Raw genomic sequence first — 24,860 nt, forward strand, 5'->3', positions numbered from 1 at the left:
GAAGCCAGGGGCGGGAGGATCTCTGCAAGTTCAAGGCCACCTCAGTCTACAGAGTTAAGTTCCAGGACAGCCAGAGATGTTAAACAAGAATCCATGTCTCAAAAAAGTACTAAAATAAAATCTAGATAGATAGATAAACAAATAAATAAAGGCTGGCAAAATAGCCCAGCAGATGCTCGTACTTGCCACCAAGCTAAAGCAATTGCAATCCCAGAGCCCACATGGAGGAAAGAAAGAACAGATGCCTTCAAGTTGTTCTCTGACCTTCATGTTCATGTTTCACATGGTCACCGCCCTGTTAATAAACGAATGTAAACGATTTTAAAAGAAATAGAGATACATGAGAGATGGGGAGAGAGATCCTGCAAGCGCATAAGTGATGTCATTTGTTATCCCTTACCAGTAACTTACCGAGTCAAGAAATTAGTTTCTAGAATTACTTCTCAGACAAATGACTTTGTATTTCTGAATATCACAGAACCTGAAGTTCTGTAGTGGCTGCTGCTGCTTCGCTGCCACACTCTCAGGAAAATGAGCTCCCCTCAACGCACCAACCTAAACACGAATCCAGCCCCTTCTCCCCTTAGCACAGCAGAAGACTTCCTAGATGTTAAGAAAAAACAGCTGAGAAATACCTAATGAGCCGAAGTGTAAAGCGATGTGTGCACAGGTGTGGGTGTGGGTGTTGGGGGGAGGTGTTTCATCGAGTTTGTTACCTGAACAACCACACTGTAGTCCAGCAGCTGGCCCAACAAGTTGCCTGCCCTGTTGAACTTGTGTACATTATTATCTCTGCCCCTTTCACTCACCATCTTTTACAGCTGCTCATTAAAGGCACATTTATCTTGCTCATCCATCACGCATGCATTGGCTTCAGTTCACTTTCAATTGTTGTGTCAAGTCTCAGAAGTGTAGTAAATAAACCTGTTTCTGAAATCTAGTGCTCATTGGCTGTGTACTAGGTTTTCTCTGTTGTAACCTGCTTAAATTCTATAGCCCCTCTGTTGAGGTCTACTTTAGTTCTTAGCATAACTGTGGCTCCTCTGTTAAGACCTACAGTAGCCTTTAGCATATCAGAAGCCATTTTGCCTTCAAGTATGTCTCTATGGTTTCACTTCTCAAACTTTGCATACTTTGTTACCTGGACACTCTATGAAGTCCCCCAATTGCAGAACCAATCAAAATAAAGGGCAATTAGAAATGCTTTGTCTAGCTAGTCAAAATGATGCAATGTTGCTTCCTACACATGGATACTTGGTTCTCTTTTTGTTACCTGGTTATTACCTAGTTGTGGTTGGTTTCCTACACCTGGTTACACTTTTGTTACCTAGTTACATTTTTTGGTATTTAAAAAAAAAAAAAAAAAAAAACAAAACACGGCCTTAGGAGCAGACTAATGTCATAGTCTGGCTCCCGAGTCCAGATTCTGGCCCTGACCGGCTAGTTTCTGTTTAGTGATCAATAAACCTCTGTTGAGTTGAGTCTGAGTGGTTGGTGAGCAGCTATTCCTGAACCCGTAACATCTCATTTTTCTTACTAAGTTTGCGATGTTATCTAAGCGTCACTGTAAGAATTAAGAGATCGCAAGATCCAGCTATATCACTTCTAGGCATATATCCAAAGCAGGCTCAAGTACACAATAAGGACATCTGCTCAACCATGTTTGTAGCAGCTTTATTTGTAATAGAAGAGCAATCCTCAGAAGTGTTTGGCAAATATTTGCACTAAGCAACAAAACTCACAAAGTGCTGTTCACCATCCCTTCACACACGTGTTTGGACCTTCACAAGACCCAGGTACCACTCAGAGGAGTATCTCACACCTGTAATCCCAGCATTTGAGAGCCTGAGGTGGAATGATTGCAGAGGTTTTGAAGTCTGTCTTTTGCTCCATAGCTACCCTAGACTACAGAGTGAGACTGACTCAAAAACAAAAGAAAAAACAAGCAAAAAAACAGTTGACCGGAAAACCAGCTACTTCCATATTATACCCCGGAAGCTCCCCCATTAAGAGAGCAGAGTTCACATAAGCCATCTCTGCTCCGCCCTGGTGCTCCTTAACTGACATTCAGCCTGAGATTACTTGATTCTGTTGCCTGTGTTTATGGCGCTGAACATGGGGAATACACTCACAAGTCAGGTGCCGCTCTAAAAACACTGCGTAGAGTGAAACATACAATTCCCACGGAGGGAGAAACTGTGGCCTGAAGTCTGTGTTCTGAAAATGTGTTCTACGCTGTTTCTTTTCATCTAGGATGGACTAAGAAGCCTGCAAAAGTTAAATACACACACAGCACTCACAACAATAAGTGAACCATCCAGTCAATAAATACTCAAATGCACTCAAGGGACAGTTCTTAAAGGAAGGAATACAAATGGCCAGTAACAGCTGTCAAGGAAATGCATGTGAACACTTTTGAGTTTCCATCTCACCTCAGTCAGAATCGAGAAAACAAATGACGATAAATGTTAATGAGGATATGGAAAAAGAAAGACTTTTGCAACCCCTGTGGAGATCAATGTGGCAATTTCAAGAAAGAAAGGGGGGGGGGAACAACAACAATGTAGAAATGCCACAATGCCATATGAACCAGCTATATTACTCTTGGGTGCATACCCTAAGAACTCATATAGATGATGCTCACTCATACACGTTTATAGCTATACTATTTACTGTAGACAGAGAATAAACCAGCCTAGATACCCATCAATACATGAATGGATAAAGAAAATGTGATGGGTATATACAGTCAATTTTAATAAGAAATGAAACTGTCATAAAATATGGAACTGGACATCACATGTTAAAAGAAGTCAGCCATTCAGACAAGTACTACATAGTTTCTCTTATATGCTTAACCTAAGTTAAAAATTGAGAGAGGGAGTTCATGAAGCTAGAGGAGAATCCTGAAAAGATGGGAAGAAATGGAAATATGATAATGGAGTACCTATGAGAGGAAAACAGAGGGATGATTGTCTCAGATGGAGGGAAAGAACTAAAAGGATTGGCAGCATGGATTAAGGGAGAGCAGTGATGAAGGGCTGTTCTGCCTACTTTATCAATTGACACAATCTAGAGTCATTTGAGAAGAACGAACCTCAACTGAAAAAGTGTCCTTAACAGACTGGCCTGTGCGCAAGCCTGTGGTACATCTTCTTGATTGAGATTGATGTGGGAGTACCCAGCTCTGTGTGGACTGTGCCATCCCTGGGCTGACAGTGCTGAGTACTATAAAAAGGCGGGTCAGGTAAGCCAGGAGGAGGAAGTCGGTAAGCTGTGCTCCTCCACGGATTCTAGTTCAGTTCCTGCCTCCAGGTTCCTGCCCTGAGTTCCTGCTCTGACTTCCTGCCTCCAGGTTCCTGCCCTGACTTCCTGCTCTGACTTCCTCCAGTGGTGGACTACGAAGCGTGTCACCTGAAATAAACCCTTTCTTCCCCAAGCTGCTTTTGGCCATAATGTTTATTACAGGAGTAGAACCTTCAACTAAGGGCCAGTGAGATGGCTCAGCCTGTAACAGTACTTGCCACCATGCCTAAAGAAATGAGTTCAATCCCCAGGACCTGCATTTGGGAAGGAGAGAACCGACACCAACAAGTTGTCCTCTGACCTCCATCCTGCATGTGCACGTGGTAGCACTCGTGCCCTCACACATACACATATTTCACAAAATAGATACATGAAACTTGTAATTTAAAAAAACCCTAACTAAGAAGGGAATAGATGAGAACAAGTATAATGATACATATGTATGAAAATGCCGTGACGAAGACCATTGCTTTGTATGTAAACCCAAAAATTAAATGAATTCACACGTGATCTGCTGAGATCTCGGAAGTTCTGCCTCTTGGAGAATCCACGCATGAACCAACTGACCATCCGGGTCTTCTAGAGACTGGCCAGAAGGCTACTTCTGTCAAGCACTGTGGAGTGAGACGGTGCCAATGGTCACTCTGCCACTGCTGGCCAGAAAGAAACGAAAGCACCATCTATGATTCTGCTGGTCTGTAAACCGAGCTCACCTTTGCTGAGAGCCCTGGGATGGTCTTGCTTCCTTGCAAGGCCAAAGGGGCACCGGCACAATCCGTGCTCCGAACTTCCAGCTCCACCTCGACTTCTGTTAAACCGTCCTCCAGCAGAAACACTGCTTCCTTGGTGCCAAAATATGTTTCACAAGACTTCTATTACACTGGCCCTCCATTTTGTTGCGTTTTCGGGTCAGGTTTTGTCTGTGCTAAAAATCAAGCCTCAGGCCTTCTCCATGCCAGGCAAGTTCTCCAGCACCGAGCTACATCTCATCACACTATCTGGATACTTATAGCCTACAGCCGATCTCCAGTTATGGCCCTGCAGATACCATCTGGTGTTCACTGCCCTCCCGTTGTAGCTAATCTACACTCCTGCTTCCACTTTCAAGTTAAGCTGCCTCCATTCCCTACTCACTACTAATGCAGAGGATTGAAAACTACCTGTTTTCATTTAGGTCCAAGAAAGGGGAACAGTAAGTGTGATGATGAAGGGTGGAGTGGGCACAGATCATTGCAAATAGCATATGGGTTATCTACTTTTCTCTCACACACTGTTAAATTGTTGGAATACTCTTCCAGTTTTCCTTCATTCTCATAGTAGAAAATCAGGTTAGAACACCACAGCTGTACTCACAGTATAATACATGCAGAAATGACAGTGTTAGTTTTAAGTTTTAAAATGCCTTGTTTGGGGCTGGAGAGATGGCTCAGCAGTTAAGGGCACTGGTTGCTTTTCTAAAGGATCCGAGTTCAATTCTCAACACCTGCATGGCACTTCACATTATTCCGGTTCCAGAATTCCAGATTCTCACACAGACGTACAGGCAAGCAAAACACCAAGGCATGTGAAAGAAAGAAAGATAGGTAGGTAGGTAGGTAGATAGATAGATAGATAGATAGATAGATAGATAGATAGATAGAAACATGAAACAAGTAAGCCATGTGTGGTGGCACACAGCTGTAATTCCATCACTAGGGGAGGCAGAGGCAGGAAGATCTCTGTGAGTTCGAGGCCAGCCTGGTCTACAAAGTCCAGGACAGTCAATTGTCCTGCCTTTGTTTAGTAGTTAGTTTTGAGACAGGGTCTCACTACAACTCTAGCATTTCCTGTCCTGGAGCTTGCTACGTATGCTGGTCTTGAACTCGTAGAGATCCACCTGTCTCTGCCTCCCAAGTGATGGGATTAAAGGCGCGCATGGGCCTGGCTTATTCATTTATTAATCCCCTCATGAACAAACACACTGTGAAATGCAGCATGTGCATCACAGAGGCCACAGAGTTCTAACTGAGAAACAGCAAGAGGCCTTTGCAGGAATTATCTGAGAGGAGGAAGAGGACAGTGGGAGAAAGAGTAAGGCAGAGTGATACAAAAGCATCACCATGTGTCCTATTGTTCTGTATCATTCACTAATGAGCACCAGCCACAACTCATGAGAAAAAGGAGTCTTTGAAACCAATCCTAACCACTAACAACTGCTCAGCAGTTAACTGGCACTGATGCTTAGGCAGGTGTTGGGTGTTTCAAATCCCCACCTAATGCTCTTCCCACTACAAGTTTTCGCCACTCAGAAGCTTCACGATGTTGAGTCTTTTTTTGCATTTAGCTGAGTTTTACATGGATGAGAACAAGACAGGAGATCCTGGGGCTTAGAATTCACCACATCCATATGCTGTCACAGTGTCTCCTGCCACCAAGACACGGGACGAGTAGGCTTCTGAACTGAGCCCCTGCACACACGTGGGATTTGCCACTCATCAGTAGTGTTCTCATTGCTAAGACTACAGGAATAGTCTGGCACTCTCCTTTTCCTCTACCAGAACTTGTGCTGGCTCATACCAAGATGTCAGCCCCTAGAAACCTTTGAGGGATCAGACATTGAGGCCTGAAGGGAAAAATCAAAGGCAAGAGGCCAGAGAGGCCCACCCACATTCCAACCACACGGACTGGATTTGTGGAATGTGACTACAAATCAGATGGAAGACAGAATGTCTCTCTTACTTAGTGTTTCCATTGCTGTGAAAAGACACCATGACCACAGCAACTATAATAAACAAGAACATTTAATTGCAGTTGGCTTATAATTTCAGATATTTAGTCCATTATCATCATGGTGGAAAGCATGGCACTGTCCAGGCACATGACACAGGAGAAGAAGCTGAAAATTCTATATCTCAATCCACAGGCAACAGGAGACTACGTCACTGGGTATGGTCTTAAACATATATGAGACCTTAAAGCCCGCCTCCACAGTGACACACTTCCTCCAACAAGGCCACACCTCCCATCAGTGCCAATCCCTATAGGCCTGGGAGAGAGGGGGGGTAATTACCTTCAAACTACCACAATACAATGTCCAAGTCAGATTTTCATTTCACCTGCCTTGAATCACAAAGTACACCACTTCTGCTTTTCATGCTGATAAATCCTGCTGCTGTGCCCGCTAGCTGACCAGAGGCAGCCCTAAACTCAGGGCCAAGATTAACAAAGCCTCATTGTACATTTTGGTGAGGGTCAGCAGGAGCCAAGACAGCCAACCTGAACTCCAGGAGGCTGATCCTAGGCCCATTTGTGTGTGTGTGTGTGTTGCTTGAACTTACGTGGATGCATCCTATCTACACACTGCGTTCAGCCCAGCTGGTGTCTTCCTTCCTCTATCACTCGCACTAAGGAGACACGCCTCCTGCGGTGTCCGTGAGGTTGTTTCCAGAAAAGTTTGACTGAGGGGAGAAGTCACCCCTAAATGTGGTGGCTTAGCCTTACGGACTCCGTCCCAGACTGAATAAAGAGAAAGAAGCCAAGCCAAGTATCATGGCACAGCCTGTAATCCCAGCATCGAGGAATTCAAGGACTGCCTGAGCTACATCGTGGGTTCAAAGCCAGCCTGAGCTACGTGAGACAGATGGGAGTAGCTGCATTCCCTCTTTTGGTTCCTAATGTAGGAGTTTTAGTGAAAATCCTTCCTCTTCTGCTATCAGGACCACAAGTTGCTCCCACTGCCATGTTGCACCCCACCTTGGTAGATTCACCCTCAAATCATGAACCTAACAAATCCTTCTCCTAATTTGCTTCTGGTTGAGTTTCTAGTCAGCATGCTCAGTTGGAGTACTGGAAAGAACTACCATAGAAAGCCACCTGCGTTGAGTTGGTAAGCATATAGGAACATCCAGGAAAGAGGATTCAAATGAAGGAACAGACATAAGGCCATGATTTCTTCCAATTCCTTTCATTATCCAATGTAACTGTCCAAAACCACACACTAACCCAACCTCTCATTATTATTCTAGGTAGATAACGCATAGAAATGCTTAGAAGCTCAAGAATAAAAAGGTTCCAGTCTTTAAAAATGGAAGTCTCCCTAGCCATTTCCCCATTTATATGTCTATGAAGAAAAAGGATAACAACACAATCAAAGGCAGAGAGCTAAGTTCCCTGGTCACAGATAGAGGGATGGCACTTAAAAGAAATCTCAGAGTCAGGCATGGAGGCTCACGGTTACATTATAGCACTTGGGAGGTAGAGGAAGGAGGACCAGAATTTCAAGGTCATCTTCGGCTATGCAGTAAGTTTAAAAACAGCCAGAAATATGTGCCACCTTCTCTCAAACAAACAAACAAAAGACAAAACAAACAACAAAAAACAAGCCAGTAACAACAGTAAGAACAAATCCCAACAACAACAACAATAATAAACAAAAGAAAATAAAATTTGGGACCTGGACTCAAGACAGGACTTTTAACACTCTCAGCACCTGGCAGCTTTCCCTTAGGGGAATTCATTCCTTCTCTCATTTTCACCATTTGGGAACTGTCCAGAGCATGATCTAACTAACAGAGAGCATTCAGCATCCACGTCACTTAACACCGCCCCTAATGCTGAGTTTCCTATTATCACCTGTTCACTCCCACCAGACAGCCACTTCTTTCCTTCAGGACGTCACAGACCCTCCAGGTCCTGCACTGACACAGACAGTTGTAGACACAGAGAGCACGTAGCAACGCAGACTGACTAAAATCGCACTGCTGAGGAGAGCACTGAAGTGACAGGCTGGAGGAACAGATGAAACTTCATGAGCACAAGGATGAAGGTGCCGTGGTAATCCTTTTCATTTGCTATGCCCCTGCAACAGAGACGTGCTGAACACGTAAATCTGTCCATGAAAGTATCTCGGGGTCTGCAAGTGTAATTCTTATTAGACATTCACTACAGAAATTGATTGAGCATATGGAGTCAAACTGCAATGACAACCATGATAGGAATGTGTTTTTCCTTTATTTTGTTTTATTTATAATCTGTGTGTGTGTGTGTGTGTGTGTGTGTGTTCATGTGCATGTGCCTGTGTTCATGTACATGCACATGCCACAGCTCATTGTGTGGAGGTCAGAGGACAACATCTGAGACTTGGTTCTCTCCTTCCACCTTTAGGTGGGCTTGGGAGTTCACCTCAGATTGTCAGGCTGAGTGACAGGTGTCTTACCTACTGAGCCATTTCACTATCCCAACGAGCTTCTTTTAACAGTGTTGTAGAGAAAGTATCACGGTATCCAGTTGCTGCCCAGTGAACACACTTTTTTTTTTAATTCTATCTTCGGGCAAGCTGATGTTTTTCTCCATAAAAGGGACCTAAACTTCCTTGCTATACAAAGCAAGCAAAACACTGATCTCTTAGTAAAGACTGGATACTAACAGTTACTCTGGAAGTTAAGGCAGGAAAATAAAACGTGCAAGGCCTGACTGGGTTATAGAGTCAGTTCAAGGTCAGGTTAGACAACCAAAAACCTTTTGAAAACTGGAAACCAAAAGAGGGCTAAGATGGGCTGGAGAGATGATTCAGTGGTTAAGAGAGCATCACCGCTTTTGGAGAGAACTCAAGTTCAAGTCCCAGCATCGGGCTCCAGTAGCCCACTGCTGCCTGTAACTCCATCTCTGGAGGATCCAATGCCTCTTGGCTGCTCATGTACACATACCCCCATTATGATGTATGTGTCTGTGTGTGTGTATTATGTTCATGTCTGGGTACATTAGTTACATACACAGACACAAACATAATATGAAAATTAATCAGACAAAAATCTATTAAAAAAATTCCGAGACTATAGTGACTAGGCTCTAAAAGGAGGAAGATGGAGGAGACAATAATAAATTCAGGAAAGAATCAGAAAAAGATTCAATACAGGAACGAGAAAAGTGCTTCCCTCTTCCCACGATGACCATGCCCTAAATCTCTGGGACCTATTAATATGTTGTTTCTATTAGTATTAAAATAGCAAATGGGAATTAACACTGCAGATGGAATTAATCAACTAACTTTGAAAGAGGAAGGTTACCCAAAAAAATAGAGTGAGTTTGGTGTGTCATGAAGATCCTTAAATAGGCAAGAAGAGAACAAAACATCAGTGTGGAAGGACTGAAGAAATAGAACCCAGGCCGTGTGGGCTTTGAAGGTGGAAAAGGGGCATGAACTCAAAAATGTGCTAGAAACTCTACAATAAACTGATTTTCCTTTAAAGTCTCCAGGAAAAGAGAAAAAAAAAAACAAAAAAAAAAAAACACCCTACTCTGTGTGGTCATTGGTTACAGCAGCCACAGCACAGGTGAGATCTCATGCTGAAGCAAAACAGCTGTAGAATCATGGACCGTACAACTTCAGAGCATATCGTTGTTGAGACCATAGTCAGAGGTGGGGAAGGTAGGAGGAATATTCAGCAGGGCAGGGCTGAGCAGTTCCTAAGATGTCCTGACTGTCTTTGAGCACACTCATAATGGACTGTGCTTGAACACATATAAAGACTATGGCTTGAGTTGTGAGCCCCTCATTCATATGTTGACACTGTAGCACCTCCCACACCTAAATTATTTAGGTACAGGATCTTTTCAAAGATAAGCAGGATTAGCCTTAGTGTAATATGACTGATGTGCTTATAATATGAAAACACACAGGCGGATAAACGTGGGCAGGAAGGGCATCATAAAACGGAGACAGACATCTACCAACCCCAGAACAAAGTCCATAATAAATCCTTTCCACGGCGCTCAGAAGAAACAGTCCTGCAGACATAACTTGTAACCTGCACTTGTAACTTCTACAGCTTGAAACTAGAGTTTCGGTTGCCCAAACCCTGATCCCACACTTCTGTGCCAACAATGAAGGGACTGGAGAAAGAGAATATAACTTGAAGTGGCACAGATACTTCATGAAAGGATCAGTCTCTAGGTGGCTGTGAGTGGAGATGTTGACCGAGGCGAGACCATAAATCAGGCAGTTATCAAAGTCCAGGGTCTATCCAGGTCCACTTTCCTACAACCACTGGCGGCTCTTACTAAGTAGCTGGGAGAAAGGCATGGTCTTATAAACAGATGTAACTCACATGGGAAAAAGATCCTTTACAGAAGGAAGTGACACAAATGAGAGAGAGGGGGGAGAAAAGACGGTAATGAGATTAAGGGACTGATTTTCAAAAAATAAATAAGAAGAAAAAGATAACAGACAACACGATTGGCCCAGCAATGGACAGCATGTAATTTTGGAACATGAATACTATCTCGTTTAAAGTACCCACAGCCTTGCTCAGTAACTGTAACGGCAATGCCTAATCTGAGGCTGAGCGTGCTGAACTCAAGGTTCTCATCTGAGGGGCTATGGGCCCCAGGATAAATAATTTCTGTGCCCTCATTCTATACCCGCTAAGTCCTGGCTGTCTTCAAGAATTTCATCTCTCTTTGCCCAAACTGAAGATTTCTGCATCATAAAAAGCCACAAGTCAAAAGCCACCTGCTCCATAGACATCCTGATCAAGGCATCTTGTAACTAGCTTGGTTCTCACACAGCCTGCCTGGCCATTCCACCACCAGCTCCCCTCCTCCCCTCCCTTCTCCCCAAACTTCAAGCCCACCCCAGATGAGATACAAACCCTGTACCTCTTCCTCCCTCTGACCCTAGAAGCCAGATGGCTACCTTGTCCCTCCTCCGGTCACTCGGATTTCAGATGGAGCTGGCCAGTCAGGGGACTGAAAGGGACAGGTGAGGCACAGCAAGGTGTGCTAGCCTCAAGGGAAGCCTTTGCAGGCTCAACTTCCTCCCCGCAGTGGGGCGTGGCTGCTCTCAAGAGGATGAAGTCTGGGCGGGCCCCCCACAAAGGGAAGTCTGCGGGCGCTGAGGTTTCCGGAACTCACCACACAGCCGCCAGCAGGAAACCTCGGCCGAAACTGTACAGCTCGGACTTGTTGCCGAGCGACGCGCTCATTTTCGATTGCAGGATGAACAGTGCAAAAGACAAGTCAGTCCAGGGAAACACGGAATCCTGATGAAGGCCAACAGCGCCACCCATTGGCAGACCCTGTATCAGCCGTTTCCCCGGGAAATTGAAATTGTGGAGAAGACCCAGACACAGTACCGTACCCAGAGACTTTGCCAGGTGTTACAAGACAATACGGACCACCGCCACGGCAAGACGAAACCCAAGAGTAATAAATGCAAAACGAAGTCCTAGAAATAGGTCATCATATACTTAGTGTGAAGTTTTAGAAATTCGTTATGTTCTAGACCTTCCTTCGTCCTGGGGAAGTGTGGGGAAATGGAGACACTCCTTTGTCTAAGCCCTCTTGATGTGCAATTGAACCTTAGTGCGTGTGTGGGGGGGGATTAAAATTCCTCTGGTAGAGTTATTTCATCAACGCGTTTTTAAAACCTCAAAACAAAACAAAAAGGTCAGTCCTGGGGCACACTGCTTTGACACTATTTCAAAGACATTTGACATAAAGTGAGGCAAACGATTTTTCTTACTTTATGTCAAAGCACAGAGACCCCAAGAGAGGCAGCCATGCCCCAAGCTTTACCTGAAAGCTTCCCTGCGAAGAAGAGGTCGCCAGAGAAACTATGAGGGAGCTGTGGTCAGACCTGGAATCGCTGCAGTGGGGTCTTCCACCGTCAGCAGGACTCCCCAGGTACTGAAGAGCAGTGGGCGTCAGAGAAATTTAATTTAAGCCAGGCAAGGGAAACCTCGGGACCCAGGTAGGAGCACAGTTTAGGCTGGTGGTTTATGAGGTCCCTTACCACACTGAGGATTCCTGGGGACATGGAAGGAAAGTTTTGTAAGAAAAGAAAAAAATATATATAGCAGGCATTATACAATCAGCTAAAGGAAGGGGGAAAAATATCAGCTGTTGCTCTTGGTGTCACCTCGTGTTAGCATTGGCATGGTGTAGCCCAGAGAGTGTTGGCTGTGAGTAAACACCCATATATGAGTTACATCAGCTTTATATTCTGTGTTAGCTCATGTTGTATGCTAGTTTCCTATTGCTAACTTAACAAATTACGTACGCAAATGCAGTTGCTTGGCTAACACAGACATATCCTGTAGCTCTAAATGCCAGAAGTTCAGCAAAGGTCTCCTTGTACTAAGATGACTGGCTTGTATGTATTCCTTTCTGGGGAATCTTAGAAAAGATAGGTTTCCTTGCTTTTCCAACACCTAAGACATCTCTCACGCTCATTGGTTTGGTCCAAACTCTTGCCCGCTGTGGTCATTGTCCACAGTAGAACATTGCTGCTAGGGTAGCGTCCAACTCTGGGCTTTCTCAGCACTGAGGACCTTCCACAAAGGCAGCTTACTCCATAACCCTCTCTTCCACCATCACAGCTAGCTAGGCAGTTTCAGTGCTATCGGTCAAACCCAGCACCTCAGATATACTAGGAATTGCTTTACTGCTGAACTACCCTCTCAGCCCTAGTTTTCTTTGGGGAGAGTGTTGCTGGGTGAGCCGTGAGTTAGGGAATGGGAAAGGGCAGGTTCTCAAGGAGGCCACTTAATGCTTTCAAGACAGACATTTTGGCAAGCATTACTCAAAATGCTTGTACTGTTTAGCTGAAAATGAACCAGATGAGCAGCTTGGGGCTCTCATATGGTCCTGAGGCTTAAGTTTAAATAGGGGACAGTAATTATACATTGCTGTGCCTTCCTGGCCCAACACCAAAAAGGGCAGTACATTTGGTTATCTCTCCTCTCCTGCCTCATAAAGCCATAAAAGCCATTAAGTTTTGGTTACGCAAAACAGCCTTTAATTGACTGCAAGATTAAATCAGCAGAAATAAAATGTGTTTATGTCTTCTTGTTTAGGGCTGAGGATATGGAGTGTCGCATGATCCTAGGCAAAAGACAGGTTTTATGCTCGCCTGAGTAAAGCAAAGGCTTGCTGCAACTGTTCTTTGTACTTTCTCATTCACCTGCCTCGCCTTCTAGCGAGGAGCACTGTCCTTCCCCTGGATTCTGGTTTTCATTGAAAGTTTTCTTAATCTTTTTACTGGTGTCCATTTGGTTCCTGTCTGGGAAAGTATGCCTCATCGAAAGACCGGGGGATTTCCTAGTTATTGTGACAGAGACTCACTATGGGTGCCCTTGAAATCACTGGGAACCTATGCTGTCACATGCTTGTGATCCTCCTGCTTCGGCATCCTGAGTGTTGGTGTTACAGAAGAACACAACCACACCTGCCACATATGTGTTCGACCTGTCTTTCATTGTTATGCATATCTAAAGGGGTGGGGGAGTCATGTCTTAACGAAACCAAACACCAGAACGGCTCAGATATAAAAATGCTTGTTGCCAAGACTGATGACCAGGTTTCAACCTCAGCTCCCACACTGGAGGAGAGAAACAACTCCCACAAGTTGTCCTCTGGCCTCCACACGCACACCCCATACACATGCACACACACTCTCACACACAGTTACACTAATAAGAAAATTAATTAACATGCTTTTAAATGAATCAAAATAATTTATGCACCTTATCAAAGCATAGTGGACAAACATGAAAAATGTCAACAAGAAGCAAAAGTACAAAAACCTTACAAATATGTGCAGACTGAATACTACATGAACACTACATTCTTAAATGACCAATGGGTCATGGACTTAAAAAAAAAATCTTTTGCTCTGCAGCTCACAGAATCTGTGACTGCGTAAGTCTGGATCATCAGTATTCCATCACGCACTGGAGAGGGGGATTAAAAGGTTCATGCCACCTCTGAGAAACTATAAGCAGATAACAGTTTCTGGAAGAATGAGAGACCTTTTCTTCATTGATATAACATTGGTTAAGAGACCTGTGTTCCTGTAAACCACCCAAGTTCTGCAAGCAACCAAAGTGACACTCACTGGATGCTACACACACACAACAAAAGACATAAAGTAAGATTGTTAGTATTTATTTAAAAGTGATGCCACTCACCCAACAGATATTATATGAAAGAGTTTATTGGGGGGGGAAGGAAAGCAGAAGAGAGTCAGGGCTTAAGTGAGCCATGAGGGCAGAGAGACAGAAAGAGAAAAACAGAAGTAGGGGTGGGGAGCAGAAGCCCTGACAGAGAAAGAGGAGAGAGAATGGAAACAGGAGGGCAAGAGAGCAGAGAGGTGAGAGTGGCACACCAGTTGTATCCGAAGCACCTGGCCCAGGTGATGTCATAGGACGTTGTCAGGACCCTAAAGGCCCCTAAGAGCAGGCCAGTTGAACTGCCTGCACAACACAACAAGATTAGAACTTATTGCGAAGAAAAAAATAGAAGGGGACAAGAGAAGATAATGGGGCGGAGGCACAATCAAAGCACATTATGTTCATCTGAAACTGTGAAAGAATAATTGTCTAAAGAACCTGAACATTTCCAGACAAGCCCCTTTATGGTTTGCTGCTCTGGAACGCGAGGGGCTGCACACCAAACCCCTTCACTTCTCTGAAGTCTTGATCCAGATGTCCCCTTGGCAGTAAAGCCTTTGCTGACCACCCCACACCGCCACATCTCGGTACATCCATCATCGTTACCCGGCTCCGTCTCTCAGGATTCACCACTCCCAGACAAACTAGCAATTATTTCTCCTCTTTCTTCCCTAACTCCATAGCACAGGGTGTACCCTGTCTTGTTCACAAATATACCCCACAACTTAAATAATACATGGCATGTAAGAGTCATACAGTAAATATTTGTAACAAGGATAGAAGTCAGCAATCCTTGGCTTACATTTCCTTCTGGTGTAAGGTATAAGGTGCAGTTGTAAGAGGTTTTGAGGCAATTGGTCTCTTTTCTCTCGCATACAATGTTTCTAACTTAGGAGCACATCTATTGCCTATCTCATCAAATTCTTAGCTCACCTTACTGTCTACCACAGTGTGGCTTATACTAGCTTTGACTTCAACATAGTGATAAGTATTCTTCAGCAGACACAATCAGTCAAGTCAAGCCAAGTTAGCATATATATATTCAAGTTTATATTGGGCAGCTCTCAGTGCGTGTAGAGAGAAAAAGAGAAAGAGAGAGAGCGAGCACAAACTGTCTGGATTATACAGTGAAGAGCCTCTGAAGGAGAGGAAATCCCACCCATAGGCTGGAAAGTTCAGGATAAAGGGTGGGTCTACCAGGCATGCTCTGTAACAGGTAGGGACTGAGGGATGCTAAGAGAACCCGGAGGCCAGGTCCACGTTTGGTACTTTATTCTTGTGGAATGTATACAATTTACCCTTGTTCATTCAAATGCTGATATCTCTACCCCACTATCTGGCTTCAATCTGGACATTGCATTGTGAACTTATTCTAAGCATCACTTGTCTCAAGTGTGTGTAAATATGCCACCTTTTGTTCTCTGTATTTTCAATAAAACAACCAGCCAGTGCTATGCAATGGAGAGAATAGGGTGGGACATCCTGGTCCAGAGAGGAGGAGAAAGAAGTGAGTGGGAGGAGTCAGAGAGGAGAGATCTGCAGGAGAGGACTTGGAACCTTGGGGAGAGATAAATTATGATAAGATAAGATATGACTAAAAAGCAAGTATAATGTGGAAAATCTGAATGGGAGGAAACTATGCAGGTTTGGAGGTTTAGGATAGAGTAATTATTGTCCAGCATTGTGCTCTAGGTTAATTAAGTAAATACTAGTCTCTCTGTGTGGTGATTTGGATATACAGCTGGTTTAGGAATAACTGTTGCTTACCTAAAAGATAAATCGATAGTAAATATTAATATTCAACAATAGTCCACTTTGGTTAAAATGGCACCTAAGCCATTTATCCTGTCTGAATCCCAACACAACACAGTTTTCCTTTCAAGTCACTCTCATCAATTGTTCACTTACTCTATTTTCTAGAATCATAGATTTTGTGACACTCTCATAAAAACAAATGAGAAGACCAGGCCTGACTCTCCCTCGCCCCCAAAATCATCAGTCCCATAGGTCACCAATTCCAGGAACAAGACCATAAAATCCCCTATCCAAGGAACAACCTGAGGATAACCACAAGAATGGGAAGGTATCTTATCTCAGGGTGGGGCATCTGTGCTGGGCAGCCTACCAACCTTGTGGTAGAACATTCATGGCACAGAAAATAGCTAACATTCCTGAGGTCTATAGATAGCTCACTCAATATAAGTTATGTTAGTTAGCCAATCACTTTGTAACAAGCTTGTCCTTGCTGAATGTCACCCAATCATGTAACTGCTAAGCCGGAAATTCCCAGTCCTTGCTCAAACCTCCAACAAAAACCCTCCTCCTCCTGAGCTCTGGGTTCTATACTTGAGAACCACTGAATCGGTGATCGCGTGGGCCTGAGCTTAAGCTTGTAATAAAGACCCTACTGTGTGTGCATCAGAATCAACTCCTTGGGGGTCATTGGGATCCGAGACTTGGGCATAACACACACACACACACACACACACACACAATGATAGATAGATACTATATATATAGATAGTATAGTATACTATACTATATATTGATATAGTATATATAGATATATAATATATAGTTATACTATATATAGTATAAGTATAATATATATAGTATAGATATATAGCAGTATATATAGTATATACTATATACAGTATATATGGTATATATTATATCTATAGTATATATAGTATATCTATATAGTATATCTATATATTGTATATAGTATATCTATATATCTAGTATATCTATATATAGCATATATACTATAAATATTATATGCTATATATATCTATATAGCTATACATAGTATATATGGTATATATATTCTATATGTCTATCTCTAATATATAGAGAGAGCATATATATACTATACTATTTATTTATTTATTTATTTATTTATATAAATCAACCATTCTGAGAAAGAGAGGATTCAATAATTCCAGGAAAATTCTAAAATTTAACTTACTAGAATGCCACATTTTACATATCATTTATATAAACGCAACATTTAAACCATTTTATAAATCCTTCATGAAGTAAGAAATATATAATTCATGAACTCAGATTCTGTGTCTTTGTGGCTGTCCCCTTGCTGATGGGCTGCTGTACCTTTACTCTAACCGTCTTGTACTATCATGGCAGCATGAATAGGGAAGGAAGGATGCATAAAGCAGAAAGAGCATATTTGAATTTAGGTCTTTGTCTTTGCAGTTTGTGCCCTGGAACTGTGGCAGAGACTAGTTGAATCAGCTTACCTAACCTAGGTTTTTGGTTTTGTAAGTTTATGTTGTAGGACATTTTGGTTATTAATGTTTACTATTAATCCAGAGATTATTATGGCCATTATTTTTAACCACTATCATAACAATAAGACACAGACCTCTGTTAGATTTTTAATGGCCTTAAACCACTGAGGAAAGGCAGATATAACCTCCCTACCTATCTTTTATCTCCCAGTCCCATATCATGCGCCAATCATTCCCATCTGGAATACTTCTCGTCCACAATCCCATAAGTAATCCCATAATCCTATGCTTTCCAGCTGGTTTGCTTCTCTCCACTCACACCAATCCTCTGAGCAGGCTCCTCCGGGCCATGTGCTCCTCTCTACCCTAACCCATGGAAATTGCTTTCTCCTGCCTCCTCTCCTCTTCTCTCTCCTCCTCCTCTTCCCATGATTCTCCTGTCTTCCAAGCCCTCAAACCTTAGCTCCACCTATGTCTCTTCTGCCCTGCCCAGGTGTAGACATTAATTGTCAAATAAGGGATAATTTGGGGCAAGGTTACATAGCATCACTTTGGTATACATTAGCTTTGCTCATAGAATGGTAACAATCTCGGGGGACAAGCAATTGATTAAATACAAAGCGCCAGACAGTGCTGTAACACACTTACACAGTTTTCCCAGCATCATGGTGACTTATACACCATTAGCAACAGGGATTTGTACTCCTTGTCTGAAACAAAATGGCTCCTTAGTGGCCCTGTGTCGTGGCTGCACGTCAACTAAGATTAAAACCACATTTTAAAGGTGACAGAGCCACAGCATATAGGAAAATTTATTCCTGGTTAGCCACTGGGAATAACATGCTTGGGGAAAGCCACCCAGCCCATCACACTGGCAAGAAAAATGTCTACTAAGCCAGCCAGTGGAATTGAATGCTGTTAGGACAGCAGCTGGCATTAATTAGCCCGAGAGCAGCCTAAGAATGTTTCCGAGGCACATTTTCCATATCAGTAAGAAGGAAATAGGCTAGGCTACAATAAAGATAAAATATAGCATTTGCCTGCTTACTTGGCTTATTTAGTGAGCTATATGTAAACTGGGAGAAACATATGACGATGTGCCCAGCCCAACTATGAAGGAGGAGGAGGAAGAGAAAAAAGGAGGGAGGAACAGAGCAGGAAGAAGAAATGTCTGAGGGTAAATGTGGTGGACTGAATAGGAATGGTCTGTATAGACTCGTGTTGGAGTGCTTGGCCCATAGGCAGTGGCACTATTAGGAGGTGTGGCCTTGGTGCAGTAGGTGTGGAATGGAGGAAGTACTTCACTGTGGGGCGGGGCTTTGAGGTCTCCTTTGCTCAGGCTATTCCCAAAGTAGCCCACAGTCCCCTCCCGCTGCCTTTGGATCCAGATGTAGAACTCTCGGCTCCTTCTCCAGCACCACGTCTGCCAGCAAGCAGCTATGTTTCCCTATGGTAGTTATCATCATTATCATTATGATGATAGTGTATGAAAGCACTCAAATAAGTGCTGTGCTTTATAAGAGTTGCCATGGTCTTGGTGTCTCTTCACAGCAATAGAAAGCCTATCTGAATCGTTTAAATTTCATACATGAAATTGACGACAGTCCAATGGCAGTGGCGGAGTCTGTGTCGTGTAGGGGAAGGGGAAGCATTGAGAAAAGAATGTCAACTGCATGAAATGAAGTGACTAATGATCTGGAGACCTTCCCTCTCTTTTTTTTGTAGTTTGGGGTGTCAGCACATGTATGTGCAGGTGCCTCAGGCCAGAACATATCAGATTCCTTGACAATGGAGTTACAAGAAGTTGTGAGGTGCTAAACATGGGTGCTGGGGTTCTGACCCTGGTCCTTATGACTGGGCAGAAGACTATATTAACCAGGACTGGAGTTGCAGATAATTGTGATCTGCTGGAAATCAAACCAGGATCTCTGTGAGAGCAGCCAGTATTCTTTGTAAGAGCCATAATTAACCTGTCAGCCCCACTTACCCAAGGACAAGATTATTTCCTGGAATGCTGGGAGTTGTAGTTCAAATACCAAGCTACATGTTTTGACTGCCCCAAACGGGTTTGTTTACACTCGATGTACTTGCTAGGCTGTAGAGGTTGGAGATACGTAGGGATGAATTTTGTCAGGATGTATGCTTGACCCTGATTGGACCTGATGAAATATGCAATGACTTATGGGATTTGCCTTTTTAAGCCCCTGTAAAACATGACTCCTGGCCAGTCCCTGGGAAGTCAGGGGTCAACTTGGCCAGTATTTAATTAAAGCTTACTTCAAATTTGGCTCAAAACTGTGGAACTGGTCTTTCTCTATTTTATCTCAGGATTTACGTTGTTAACCACTGAGCCATCTCTCAGCCCTTTTTGTGTATTCACATGCTCACTAACCTCCCAGGCCTTTCTGTTTCTGTTTGGTCCCAGAAATTGTCTAGACAATGTCGTTTCTTAGTTGTCATTTTCTTCTTCTAAACATGCATTCACCTTCTTTAGGAATTCAGAACTTATGAGGACACTGCATTGGCCACATTCCTTCTCGCCTCCTGTTAATACATCTTTAGTGGGAGGAATGGCACCATCCTCATCCATAGGGTTGGTGAGACTATGGAGATCTTTCTTGAGTTCTTTGCCAGTTGTCTGTTTGCTTCAAGGATTCCTTAAGGTGATACCTTCAGCAACTCAGTGTGGTTAAGAAAACCCTCTCCCAACATGCTCAGGAGATAAAACTTTATTCCTTAGCAGTTTGTTCCCTTTTCTGACAGTTCCTTTGTCTCCTGGTGTTTTGATTTGCTTCCAGTCATCCCCTTTCTGGTAATTTTGGTGTGCACTTCCTCTTTTATGTCTCCTTTGCTTAACTCTTTCACAGATAGCTTTTAAAGTTAGTGGTCTTGGTTGTAGAGATGAGTCACTGGTTGTTCTGTGCATGTGAGGGAACATTTTTATTTTTATTTTATTAATCACACTTTATTCCCAAATAAGATTTCCCCCCCCATAAGCCCCCTCCTTCCTCCCCTCCCGATCCCACCCTCCCTCCCCTTTCTTCACGCATGCCCTTCCCCAAGTCCACTGATAGGGGAGGTCCTCCTCTCCTTCCTTCTGATCTTAGTCTATCAGATCACATCAGAAGTGGCTGCATTGTCATCTTCTGTGGCCTGGTAAGACTGCTTTCCCCTCAGGGTGAGGTGATCAAAGAGCAGGCCAATCAGATTGTGTCGGAGGCAGTCCCTCTTCCCATTATTATGTAACCCACTTAGACACTAAACTGCCATAGATTACATTTTCGCAGGGGTTCTAGGTTATCTCCATGGTACTTAGTTGGAGTATGGGTCTCTGGGAAGACTCCTGTGTTCAAATTTTCTCGTTCTGTTGCTCTCCTTGTGGGGTTCCTGTCCTCTCCAGATCTTACTATTTCCCACTTCTTACATAAGATTTCATGCATGAGTGAACATTTTTAAATGAGGGGTCTTTGCCCTTGTGTGGGGAAGGAGCATAAATTGCCCTTTAAAGCTGCTTGCAAGATGAAGAATTAGTGCATTGGCTTTCAATTTTGGCAGCTGAATAAGGTGTCATGTAGTGGTGATGAGAATCCACTTCTGATCGTCACTTGCTCTTTATTGAGCTTTCTCTTGACTCACGTTATTGCAAAGACTGGACTGTTTAGCCTTTTTGAGCCAGACCTCAGTTCCACTGGTAGCTGACGTTAGTCTTGAATTGTAAATCCTTCCACATCTACCCCCAAGAACAACTGGGATTACAGACCCAATATAGCATCTCTAGTTCCCCCTCTACCCAGTTCCTTAAACTTCCCAAACAGTTAAGATGGATTTATATGAGCCCTAAGTGAGTCTACAGGTGGATTTTCAGAGCAGAAGAGCTAAGATTCGGCCCTTCTCATAGGCTGGGGCTCAGATGAACTCTTCTTATACGCCAGTCAACACGTGGAACCTAGTTTCCTATGCCTCTCCTCAGAACTAAGAATGTTACATTACTGAAGCAGCATGGATGTAGGATAAGTTAGCACTGTCACCAAGTAACAACTAATTGACATTAGTAAAACACTTCTTGTACTACAAAATGGAACAACATGGTAGAAGATTTTGAAGAATCAATCTGAACTGACCAAAAAGCCTCCTCCCCAGGACTGGCTCTCATAGTGTTACCATATTGATGGGGTTCCTTTTCTCTGCCACTTACAGCAAAGGGCAGGTAAATGTTCAGCATGACAGGTGTGGGGGAAAGGCTCAATTAGAGCAAACAGGTGCAGACAGAATCAGGGCAAGGAAACACACACATAAAAAAAGCCTTCACAAGGTAGAGTGAAGTTGAAGCCCAGCACAGACTCTCATTCTGGGCTGTTTGTTTTAATTTGGTTGTTTCCTTTGAAGGTTCTTCATCCAGGAATATAAAATTTGGCTTTGAGCAGTTTGAAAAAAATACAGGGTAGCTGACTGACGCTTGTGCGTCATTCAAGTAGTTTCTTTTTGCAGCACATAGATCATCAGAGATAAAGAACTGCCAAATGAAGAGCATACATGACTGTGGGCTGCCCAAGCCCAGCTGCTACACATGCAGTACAACTCTTACACCTAAGGCCCAGGGGAAATTGCAGAAGGGTCTGAAAGACTATAAAAGCCGGAGGCCCAGGTTGTCCACTGTTAGTACCCAAGGATATACATGGAACCTATCTATGAAATCATTACAATATGGTTGCCTGAACAAGACCCACACAATGACAAACCCAGTTGACACGCCAATGGGAACAGGGAAAATTAACATGGTCTCACTACTGGCAGAAAAACTACACATGCTTAGTGGCTACTGGGGTGTATGGATGGAAAATCGGTTTCTTTCAGGCATGAACTCCTACACACATTGTCCAATCCTAAGCTGTCAGCCCTGGGCATGTGCATATGATCAATGCTGAATGGATTCGGGTAGTTATATGCAGACACACACACACACATCTATAGTAATAAGTAGATCATGAATTTGGGAGGGACACAGAGAGAGACAGAGACAGAGAACAACCAACCTTTTAGGGCTCTTCCTGCAAAGCCAGCTCAAAGCCAGTACCTACAACATGGTGGAAGGACAGAATCAACTGTACATGTTCTCTGACCTCCACACACACTGTGGCATGTGCACACACAAACTAAAGATTTTCTTTTGTTGTCTCTGCTTCTGATTTTGACAAAAAAGAGGGACCATTGACATGGCTCAGCATGTAAGGGTGCATGCCACCAAAATCCTAGAAACCACATGTCAAAGGAGGGGAATGATCCTCTTAATTTTCACTTGTATCAGCACTCACATGCAAGCTTACAAATAAACCTTGAGAAATTATCTTTTAGTGACTGGCTGAAGGCCTACATGAGATTAGGCCAGATAATGTCCTGAGGACACACAGGCAGTTGTTGGGGGAGAAAGAATTTCCTCAGTCCCTTAAAAATTACTGGCAAGTTGCCAGTTTTCCTAACACCAATACTAATAACCAAATGGAATTCAAAATATCACACACACACATACCACAAGAAAAAAAGAATGTAGGTTTAAAAGAGGAAGGGGATCAGCAGATATGGGCATATGTAAAACACACATAAAAAAAACAAAACTGCAGCCAGGGTTGTGATGACACAAGCCCGTAATCCCAGCACTCAGAGAGGCAGAGACAGGGTCTCTGAGAGTTCAAGGGCAGTCTTGTCTACAAAGAGTCCAGGACAGCCAAGGCTACATAGAAAAGCCCTGTTTCAAAAGAAAACCAAAAAACACACATAAAAACCCAAACAACACCCAACCTGTAGTCTATGTGATCATACACAAACACAATACTCAAATACCATCCTGACTAATTATTCTTTTTATTAAGCCCAAAGAGCTGTTCAAGGAACAGCTCAGCAGCTAGCCTGGCTGAAGCCAACAGGGAGACACATATTTCCATGTTTTGGACCAAACTACCTACTTGGATGTGTGGAAATATGCTGAGATGGTACCTAGAAAGCAAACTTTCCTGCTGGTGAGGATCAGAGAATACAGACTCTGTAGGGCAGGCAGAAGAGCAGAGTTCAGCATGCAGAACTGGATAGAAACCCTACTGTCTTTTTGATCTGTTATGGCTACCCCCTACAGCCGGGTATGGGGAAGAGGACTGCAGTGTCTAGCTGGCACGGAGTGCTTCAGGGTGCTGCAGATAGCACAATTAATCCAACTGTGGGATCCATCACCCAGCTCATGGAAAACATTCATCTCAGACACTTTTCTTTTTCTACCCACCAAAAACTGTTTGTACATGCTTTATACATGTATATTTTCATTCTCTTATGTTCAAGAGCTGACCCTGTTGCCGTTCTATCTCCCATCTCTTACTGGCACTTTGGCCCACTTGGATTCATCTTAATCCCACGACTCACTCTACTTAAGCACTGGGTAAAGCAAGGGTCCATGTAAAAGGAAAAGTTTCCCTATGAAAATGAGACTTACACCACCAAAATATTTAGAGGGAACCTTTTCTTGTCACTCTCACCCAATTCAGCCTCAGAACTATTCACAGGGCATTTACCTTGTCAGAGGTCAAGACAAGGGTCTAGGCACTGTTCCGCTTTAGTTGAAGGCTTCGGGCATGCAGGGTCTGAGTGAACGAACAGCCAGACTACTGTGCACACATAGGACATAGCAGTTTGGTGTCAAAAACCTCAGGCATTACATTAACGAGTTTTTCCTAAGTCTACAGTAAATGAACAGTAGATCGGGAACTGTCTACCTTGTCAAGGCTATCCAGCTGTCGCTCAGTTGACTGGTCAGGAAATCCAGCCAGCCACGCCTCATGCCTACCCACTCCCTACCAGAAATGAACTTATCTCTAAGTTGCACATTTCAAAGACACCCACCCACTTCCTATGCTCTCAACCTCACGACAAAACATACGACACACAAACTCATCTGTGTTTGGCTCAGCATCTAACATTAAACCAGTGACCATGTGAGAAAAATACACAATACAGGAAAATATGAGACTCCAGAGATGCTGGTAAGAGTACAGGCAGGCTGTGGGGCTGAAGAGAGCCCGGGTTCAATTCCCAGTACTGACATGGCAGCTCACATTGTTGTACCTCCAGTTCCAGGGGATCCGATATCCTCACATTACCTGCTGGCAAAACAGCAATGCACATTTAAACAAGAGCAACAGGCTGACCCTCCAGAGGACCACTCTGATTCCCAGTACCCAGCCACCTGTAACTCCTGTACTTCCAGGAGATGTAACATCCCCTTCAGGCCTCTAAAAGCACCAGGCGCTCAGGTGGCACACCAACATACACACAGGCAAAACACCCAGACACACCGACAAAAGAAAAGGAAAAAAAAATACAGTAGTTACGTAGC

At 43.5% G+C, this 24,860-nt stretch overlaps 1 protein-coding gene across 1 annotated transcript in view; it reads right to left on the reverse strand.

The window, feature by feature from the left end:
- Styk1 (serine/threonine/tyrosine kinase 1) overlaps positions 1–11,215 on the reverse strand; it is a 35,343-nt gene extending 24,128 nt beyond the window's left edge. Inside the window, exon 1 of the mRNA XM_060384301.1 lies at positions 10,979–11,215. The gene's annotated coding sequence lies outside the window, so the exon portion shown is untranslated. The remainder of the gene's footprint in view (positions 1–10,978) is intronic.
- Positions 11,216–24,860: the final 13,645 nt, after the last annotated feature.

The sequence above is a fragment of the Meriones unguiculatus genome, chromosome 5 (assembly GCF_030254825.1).
Source record: "Meriones unguiculatus strain TT.TT164.6M chromosome 5, Bangor_MerUng_6.1, whole genome shotgun sequence".
Classification (NCBI taxonomy): domain Eukaryota; kingdom Metazoa; phylum Chordata; class Mammalia; order Rodentia; family Muridae; genus Meriones; species Meriones unguiculatus.